Raw genomic sequence first — 9,587 nt, 5'->3', positions numbered from 1 at the left:
AAAAGCAGCAGAGACTGCACCTGTAGTGAAAGTACGGCTGGAGTAGACATTAAAGTGCCACCCTAGTTAGGCAGCAGAGAATGGCTACATGTCAAGCCCTGTGCTAGCAAAGAAGTGACTACCAGAGAAAGGAAAAGTGGCCTATCCCTGGGTACATCCGCAAAAGTCACAATGAGCCTGGACTAGACTGGACTGGGTGACTGGACACCCACTTGTAGGCAGGCTTGAGCTGAAAAGTGGCAAAAAAGACAATGAACGCAAGTAGATACTGAATGTTTGTGACAAAAGAACCCAGGATACCGGGATGGAAATGCCTGGAAGATAACCCAGGCCGAGTCATGAGCTTCCTAGGCTGAAAATGACTTGTAGAACAAGCTTCATCTGAAATAAAAGAGAAGGCCATATCGGAAGGTTTCAAGGAGGGCATGCTACTGTCAAATCTCTAGCATGTCCTTACTTTCTGTGTATATGTGCAGAATCTTAGTACCTAAGGGCCCTTTCACACGTTATGATCCGCCCCGTGAACCTCCGCTTGCTCAACGGGAGATTGTTCCCTTGATCCCCGCTGAGCCGGCAGATGACAGGGCGGTCCCCGCACACTGTGCAGGGACCGCCCTGTCTTTTTTGTCCGCTCTCCCCTTTGGGGGGATCGGATGAACACGGACCATCTGTCCGTGTTCATCCGATCCGCAGACGGAAGGAAAAATAGTGTTTTCCTTCGTCTGCAGAATCGGAGGAATGCGGAAGCGGGCGAGATCGGGTGTCAGCGGATGTTCATCCGCTGACACCCGCAATCTTATAGGGACCAATGTATGTCCCTTTTTCATCCATACACGGATGAAAATGCCATAAAACTATTCCCTATTTTGTAGGCGCTATAACTTTTGCGCAAACAAACCAATTAATAAACGCTTATTGCAATTTTGTTTACGAAAAATAATGTAGAAGAATACATATCGGCCTAAACTGAGGGAAACTATTTTTTTATATATATTTTTTGGTGATATTTATTATAGCAAAAAGTAAAAAATATAGATTTTTTTTTCAAAATTGATGCTCTTTTTTTGTTCATAGCGCAAAAAAAAAAAACGCAGAGGTGATCAAATACCACCAAAAGAAAGCTCTATTTGTTGGAAAAAAAAGGACGTCAATTTTGTTTGGGAGCCACGTAGCATGACCGCGCAATTATCAGGTAAAGCGACGCAGTGCCGAATCGCAAAAAGTGATTTTTTCTTAGTAATGTTGGCGATCTGCGATTTTTATTGTGACTGTGACATCGGACACTTTTGACGCTATTTTGGGACCATTGTCATTTATAGAGCGATCAGTGCTATAAAAATGCACTGATTACTGTGTAAATGACACTGGCAGGGAAGGGATTAACCACTAGAGCGAGGAAGGGGTTAAGTGTGTCCTAGGGCGTGATTCTAACTGTGTGGGGGCAGGGCTACCAGTGACATGACATTAATAACTGCTCCCGATGACAGTAGTAGCAGCAGTAGATCAGTGTCCTGTCACAAGGCAGAACAGGGAAATGCCTTGTTTACATTTACATTTCCCCGTTCTGTCACTTCAAAACATGATCGCGGTAAAACGGCGGACATCTAGTCACAGAGCTTGCGGCAGGGGCGGCACGCGCGCGCCGGCACGGCGCACAAATTTAAAGCACCGTACCTGTACGGTGCTTTGTGCAGCCGTGCCATTCTGCCGACGTATAAATACAAGAGGCGGTCGGCAAGCGGTTAATCAAACCCTGAACTTTCATATCACAGGGTACCTTAGAGACCTTTTTCTTAAAAAGCCCCTGGGTCAAATCTTTAAACTATAGGCCCAAACACTGATGTTTTTACTCTTTTTGGACTCCTCCCCTGACCTTATACTTGTTCAAGATATCCTTGCACCATTATTATTAACTTTCCCCTTTAGCATGACATTTAGTCTTTGGCTTACCCCATGTCCATGGACATGCTATCATTTGCACCCTTTGATCGACTCGCCATAAGAATGAAGGACAGGAACATGCTCTGGGGTCCGCCCATACTCTCTGATCTATCACGTGAAGCAGTTCTCACCTAGTTTGCTGATAGGGAGGCCCATACTGGATATTGTTCTGCGTCCTCATACTGCAATACCTTGCATTTGGAATTGCTATACACCTAGCCCTTGGTACCCTGTAAGTCTTAGATAGGCATTTTTATATTTTCTTCCTAACACCTTGACTTCGGTCTCCATGTGCACTTCCATTTTAAAGTTGCTCTTCTTCATTGCCTGTTGTGACTTTCTATGTCCCTCTGGGGACTTTTTCAGGTAATCTAACCCATGCAGAGCCTTCCCTTTATGCTCAAAGGGTTACTCCCTTTAGAGGGCCTCTGTAATAACAGAATCTTATCTATGTCAACCCTGACAGATGTAGCTCTGCCTCAGGAACCCTTTTTTCTTCCAGAGGGCCCCCTCATTTTCTTATGCTACATGGGGTCAAAGCATCCTGGACACCAGTCCTTCTTGATATCCTAGGGCTCTTCTATTGCCTTCTGTGGAAATTATATTCACCCTTTTCATGACCTGCCTTAAAGGCATACCAAACACTTACACTTCATCTCATAGATGAGATCAGGACTGTAATCAATGGCTGTCTGCCACATATTCTCTTGCCAACTGACCCCTCTTCTGTTCCTCACATGGTGGTCGTTCTTTGGGACCACTTATTTTTACCCAGCTTTGCCTTTTTTTTCTAAGGCTTCTTCCCTCAGAGAGTCCCTCTTTCCTTACCTGAACCCATTATTTCAATGATATTAGAGTTCTTCAGTTCTATAGGGCATCTAGTATCAGCCCTTCGCAGGGTCAAAGTACCACTACCTGTTTTTCTGTTGCCGTTTTCAAACTGTTTTTTGACAGGTGGCTGTTTGAGCTTCTGCCGATCTTTACTACTTCCGATGTTGACTCTCTGTTCAGGTCAGATGGCCATTCTTGTTTTTTCTGTGGGCCTGTTGCTGCTATTTTAGCTGGTTTGTTGCCTTCCCCTCAATTTATTGCTTTGGGACATTTCAGGGTCTAAGAATCAATTAGGTGTCCAGTACTGTACCATTAGGATAAAAGGAATTTTGACATACCCATAAATTCTATATTTTGGAGTATAGTACAGGTCCATCCCCTATTTTCTCTGTGATCTCCTTATTGCTCACTAAAAAACTGGAGCCATATGGTATAGGCTGGGTTATATGGGTATACCTGAAGGTAGAGGCATTTAACCCATGGTCTAAGAATCAACACCTGTGTCCTGTACTGTACTCCAAGATTTACAATTCAGAGGTGCGTCAAAAAAAAATCCATTTATTCTTGGCACTAAAACCCATGCGCTGGGGTCTAGCTGCCATTGATTCTCAGGACCAAAAAAACACCACATTACTGTTTTTAATTAAATAAGGATAGTCATACTAGCTCACTACATATGTAGGCTTTGCTTTGTGCTTGTCGGTGATATGCAATATCTTGCTATTCTTCCTATCTCACTAGTCTACTAAGGGTCTGCCCAAAGCTGGGTATACACAGAGAGAGCTTCGGCCAGTTCCTGATCAACCAGTCCAAATTTGAGCAATGGGTGTCTATTTCTGCACCCTCCTGCCCAAAATCCTTTGATCTCAAAATCAGGGGAGCTGCATGGGAATTTGTCAGCTGAATATCGACTGCATCCAATCATATGCAACGATTCTTTGGGTTCCAACACCAGAGGTTGTCGGCATACAAAAGATAGCAGGGGAGAATGCTTCATCTACGCTGTTCAGCATCTATAGGAGAATCCACAGATTTCTCTTGTTCAGCCCATGGAGCTAAACAAGAGGAATCTTCCAGTGTAGGGTCTGCTTACTACAAACACACTCCCTGCATGTAAAAAAAAAAAAACACTGTGCCAATATAACTGCCCTATTGATTCATGCAAAGTGTGAATTTTAAAGTGTATGTACACCTAAAAGCAAAAAATGTTATATATTGCAGTTTATTGGTCCTCAGTTGTAACATGTTTACTTTCCAAGGGTGACCATGCTTACACATGGTACTTGCATGAGTATTTACTGTATAGAGTAGCAGCACTTAGTGCCACCCTAGGATAAGAAGTATGTTAAAACTACACAACACCTCCCCTACTTATCTCTTAACATAATGGGTAAGGGGGATTCTATAGTTTCGAGGTAACCTGGGCAGGACTAATGAGACTGCATCAGATAATACTGCAGAGGTGTTTTCTGTCAGAATAGACCTGACTTGTAGGGGATGATTACATATGTGAAAAAATAAAGTAGAGTTCTTGCCAATAGAAATAACCATGTTTAACTGTTTTTTGTATACACATACATACTGAATAGGGTGTTACCTTTAAAAATAAATGCAGCTTATAAAATACTTTACAGGTGATATTACACTCCAGCTAGGCTGGTAGGTTTTATTCCAACCTATTCTCCCGTTTGCTTCCGTGGATATTCCCAAGAAGGCACTATGGCACACATTTGGTGGACGTGTCCAAGGGTATGCAGATTATGGGTCAGAGTCTACACTACACTACTATGGGTCAGAGTCTACAACTTATTCCATAACAACCTAAAAAGGGATCCTTATGAGGCTCTTCTGTGTAAGTCAATTGCAGAACTGCTTCGTCAGAAGCAACTAAACTAACTATAGCAAGGGCATGGAAGCAACCTGTACTCAGCTTTGAGGCGGTTAAAAACCGCATGAATGATATTATGGTAAACGAAAAACTGACAGCTATACTTTCAGACACCCATAATAAATTCCTTCGGGTTTGGCAGCCGTGGGTTGCCTACATTAAACCTTCTAGATTTGATTCTACGCTTCTCTTGATCTGCCCCCCACCCCGTGGACTCCCCTTCTTTCTTACGTCTTTTTCCTTTCATATTCCAGGTCTTCTACCCCTCTCTTCCTCTCCCTTTTTTTTGTCTCCTTTCCTATTTTTCCTTTTAGCTCATGATGCCATCAGGTGGGATGGTTACATGGTTAACTTCTAGCATTCCTATGTAGTATATCCCTGATAATATACTTTTTGAATATATGGTTTGATAGCAAACTGCACTCGAAACTCTGTAAGGACGTTTTCTACCTATTTTTGGTGCAGCGTGTCTCAGAATACAGAGGTTCCGGACTGTGATATCAATTCTTCCAAATGTTATGTATAACTATTCTTGGAATCTCTAAAACTTGAGCATATCTACCTACTTCATTTTGTTTTCTCTTGTTATATTATTATATATGTGACCATTAATGTGATGAGCTGTTATGTTGGAATGAATAATAAAACTCTTTGTAAAAAAAAAAAAAGTAAAAGTAAATGCAAATTATTACACCAGCAATCTGTCAGTCAAAAGTGATATTTTAGTTATAGGCAGAGTGTTCTCATATGCAGTAAATCAACTAAAAATATAAGTACACTCCTCACATTTTTGTAAATATTTTTTTATATCTTTTGATGTGACAACACTGAAGAAATGACACTTTGCTACAATGTAAAGTAGTGAATGTACAGCTTATATAACAGTGTCAATTTGCTGTCCCCTCAAAATTACTCAACACACAGCCATTCACGTCTAAACCGCTGGCAACAAAAGTGAGTACACCATTGAATGAAAATTTCCAAATTGGGCCCAAAGTTTCAATATTTTGTGTGGCTACCATTATTTTCCAGCACTGCCTTAACCTTCTTGGGCATGGAGTTCACCAGAGCTTCACAGGTTGCCACTGGAGTCCTCTTCCACTCCTCCATGACGACATCATGGCTCAATTTGGACATTTTCACTTAGGGGGGGTGTACTCACTTTTGTTGCCAGCGGTTTAGACATTAATGGTTGTGTTATTTTAAGGGGTAAATTTACACATATTTATACATTACACATTTATTCAAGCTGTACACTCACTACTTTACATTGTTGCAAAGTGTAATTTCTTCAGTGTTGTCACATGAAAAGATATAATAACATTTTTACAAAAATGCGAGGGGGTGTACTCACATTTGTAAGAAACTGTACTTGTTTCTTTTATATCTTGGATACTCTAAGGCCTCGTACACACGATAGGTTAACCAGAGAAAGGGGTAACCACTAATTGGTTGTGAGGATGCGACCTCTGTAGTGAGAGTTTATATTAAGGAAAAACCAAACTCTGTGAATTAATCATACATGTATACCAGAGCTATAATAACTCTGAGTGCTAATATTATACCTGTATGGTATAAAAAAGCATACAAAAGAAAAATCTTATGTAATAGGTGATTATAAATGTGAACAAACACAAAAATAAATAAAATAAAAGTTCTGAAAAGTAGGAAGGGGGGCACTCCCAGAGCTTCCCCAGAGCTGACTGTTCGTCACTTCAGTTGGAAAACACCTCTTCCACATCAATGGAGAATCCTTTCCCTCAGAAATTGCACATCTTCAAAAGGACATTCCTTGGCATATAAAAGTTAAGGTACTCTTACCAGCTTTAGTTGACCCACAGCTCACCGTATGGTGGGTAGGTCCTCAAGGCTTGTATATGCTGGCCGTCCTTCAGTTGCACCAATGGGTGGATGGATGTCCCAATTCCGATGCTCCGGATGGATCCCAGAAGGAGGGTTGGTAACACCAGCCACAGGAACGTCACGTGAGATGATAAGGAGGGGAAACTCCCGATTTCATGAGCGATATGAGAAAAGAGGGAGAAAACACCTCCTCATAGTGTAGAAATTTATTTAAAATTCTTGATCAAAAAATGTTTTGACATAAGCAAAGAGATAGTCCAAATCTCATAAAAAATAGTACACAGCAAGGAAATCGTCCAAAGTTTAAAAATAGTAAAAATTATAAAAGACCCAAACGATAAAGACACTCGTTCACCACGGCACATCAAAGAAAAACCACAGCAGGCAGATAACATGAACTGGCACAGTGTTGGTGGTATGGATCAAAATTTAACCGACCGGTTTCGTCCTCACAGACATCAACAGGGTTATAGAGCTGACCCACACCTCTACCTGCGCCTATATATAGCCATATGATTAGCTTACCTGTGATCTACACCTGCTACTCCACTCCCCTCGGGCGTGCGTCTCACCCACTGCTACTTCCTCTTCCTGCGTTCCAACCACCGGAGGTGGGACAACGGGGGCGCGGCTGAGGATACCAATCGCAGTGCTCCAATATGTGACGTCATCTCCTCCCGTCCCACATGACAGCCTCTGTCCAATAAGAGGATGCGGGACAAGGGAATTGCTCCGCCTCCCACCTTACAGCGAATCCGAGTCCCGGACTCAACATCCACGACACAAATCGCCAAGGGGGCAGGCGGTGATGCGCGCATTGTCACTTAGCCACGACGGTGTGCGCATCACCGCCTGCCCCCTTGGCGATTTGTGTCGTGGATGTTGAGTCCGGGACTCGGATTCGCTGTAAGGTGGGAGGCGGAGCAATTCCCTTGTCCCGCATCCTCATATTGGACAGAGGCTGTCATGTGGGACGGGAGGAGATGACGTCACATATTGGAGCACTGCGATTGGTATCCTCAGCCGCGCCCCCGTTGTACCACCTCCGGTGGTTGGAACGCAGGAAGAGGAAGTAGCAGTGGGTGAGACGCACGCCCGAGGGGAGTGGAGTAGCAGGTGTAGATCACAGGTAAGCTAATCATATGGCTATATATAGGCGCAGGTAGAGGTGTGGGTCAGCTCTATAACCCTGTTGATGTCTGTGAGGACGAAACCGGTCGGTTAAATTTTGATCCATACCACCAACACTGTGCCAGTTCATGTTATCTGCCTGCTGTGGTTTTTCTTTGATGTGCCGTGGTGAACGAGTGTCTTTATCGTTTGGGTCTTTTATAATTTTTACTATTTTTAAACTTTGGACGATTTCCTTGCTGTGTACTATTTTTTATGAGATTTGGACTATCTCTTTGCTTATGTCAAAACATTTTTTGATCAAGAATTTTAAATAAATTTCTACACTATGAGGAGGTGTTTTCTCCCTCTTTTCTCATATCCCTCATGAAATCGGGAGTTTCCCCTCCTTATCATCTCACGTGACGTTCCTGTGGCTGGTGTTACCAACCCTCCTTCTGGGATCCATCCGGAGCATCGGAATTGGGACATCCATCCACCCATTGGTGCAACTGAAGGACGGCCAGCATATACAAGCCTTGAGGACCTACCCACCATACGGTGAGCTGTGGGTCAACTAAAGCTGGTAAGAGTACCTTAACTTTTATATGCCAAGGAATGTCCTTTTGAAGATGTGCAATTTCTGAGGGAAAGGATTCTCCATTGATGTGGAAGAGGTGTTTTCCAACTGAAGTGACGAACAGTCAGCTCTGGGGAAGCTCTGGGAGTGCCCCCCTTCCTACTTTTCAGAACTTTTATTTTATTTATTTTTGTGTTTGTTCACATTTATAATCACCTATTACATAAGATTTTTCTTTTGTATGCTTTTTTATACCATACAGGTATAATATTAGCACTCAGAGTTATTATAGCTCTGGTATACATGTATGATTAATTCACAGAGTTTGGTTTTTCCTTAATATAAACTCTCACTACAGAGGTCGCATCCTCACAACCAATTAGTGGTTACCCCTTTCTCCTTTTTTTATAGTTTTGGCGCTACATTAATTTTCTTTTATCTGCTTACACTTATCCACTGGTATGTTGGCTGCCTATTTACACTATATATACACTTAGATTTGTTTAGCGCAATATATTCTTTTTATATAGGTTAACCAGAGGACAACGGTCTGATGGACCGTTTTCATCGATCAAAACCGATCGTGTGTGGGCCCCATAGGTTATTTAACCATCGGTTAAAAAAAAAGCCAACTTGCTTTAAATTTTAACCGATGGATTCCTAACCGATGGGGAAAAAACCGATCATTAGTAGGCACAACCATCGGTTAAAAATCCATGCATGCTCAGAATCAAGTCAACGCATGCTTGGAAGCATTGAACTTTGTTTTTTTCAGCACGTCGTTGTGTTGTACGTCACCGCGTTCTGACATGATGGGTTTTTTAACCGATGGGGTGTAGGCGCGACGAACCATCAGTCAGCTTCATTGGTTAACCGATGAAAACGGTCCATCGGTTCGTTCTCATCGGATGGACTGATCGTGTGTACGCGGCTTTACAGTGAGCTCTTCTTGCCATAATTCCTGACTCTATTCCAGTCCACCTGGGAGTTTAGGATGTTTCCACCCACATTTTTCTGCCCTTGTTAATTGGTGTATTTATACAAAATTTTTTATGTGTGAATGCATTAGCATTCACACAGACGTTATATACTATTGCCGCAATGTGTGTAATATGTTTATTCCCTATGATCGGCAGCTCAGTCTAGTGACTAGGGGCCAGATTCACAGTGGAGATACGACGGCGTATCTGCTGATACGCCGTCGTATCTCTGTTTCTATCTATGCGACTGATTCATAGAATCAGTTACGCATAGATAGCCATAAGAACCGACAGGAGTAATTGTTTTACACTGTCGGATCTTAAGATGCAATACCGTGGCCACCGCTGGGGGGAGTTTGCTTCGTAAACCAGCGTCGGGTATGCAAATGAGGAG

The sequence above is a fragment of the Rana temporaria genome, chromosome 10, assembly GCF_905171775.1.
Source record: "Rana temporaria chromosome 10, aRanTem1.1, whole genome shotgun sequence".
NCBI lineage: Eukaryota > Metazoa > Chordata > Amphibia > Anura > Ranidae > Rana > Rana temporaria.
The sequence above is the reverse complement of the archived record's forward strand: the minus strand, read 5'-3'. Positions refer to the sequence as shown.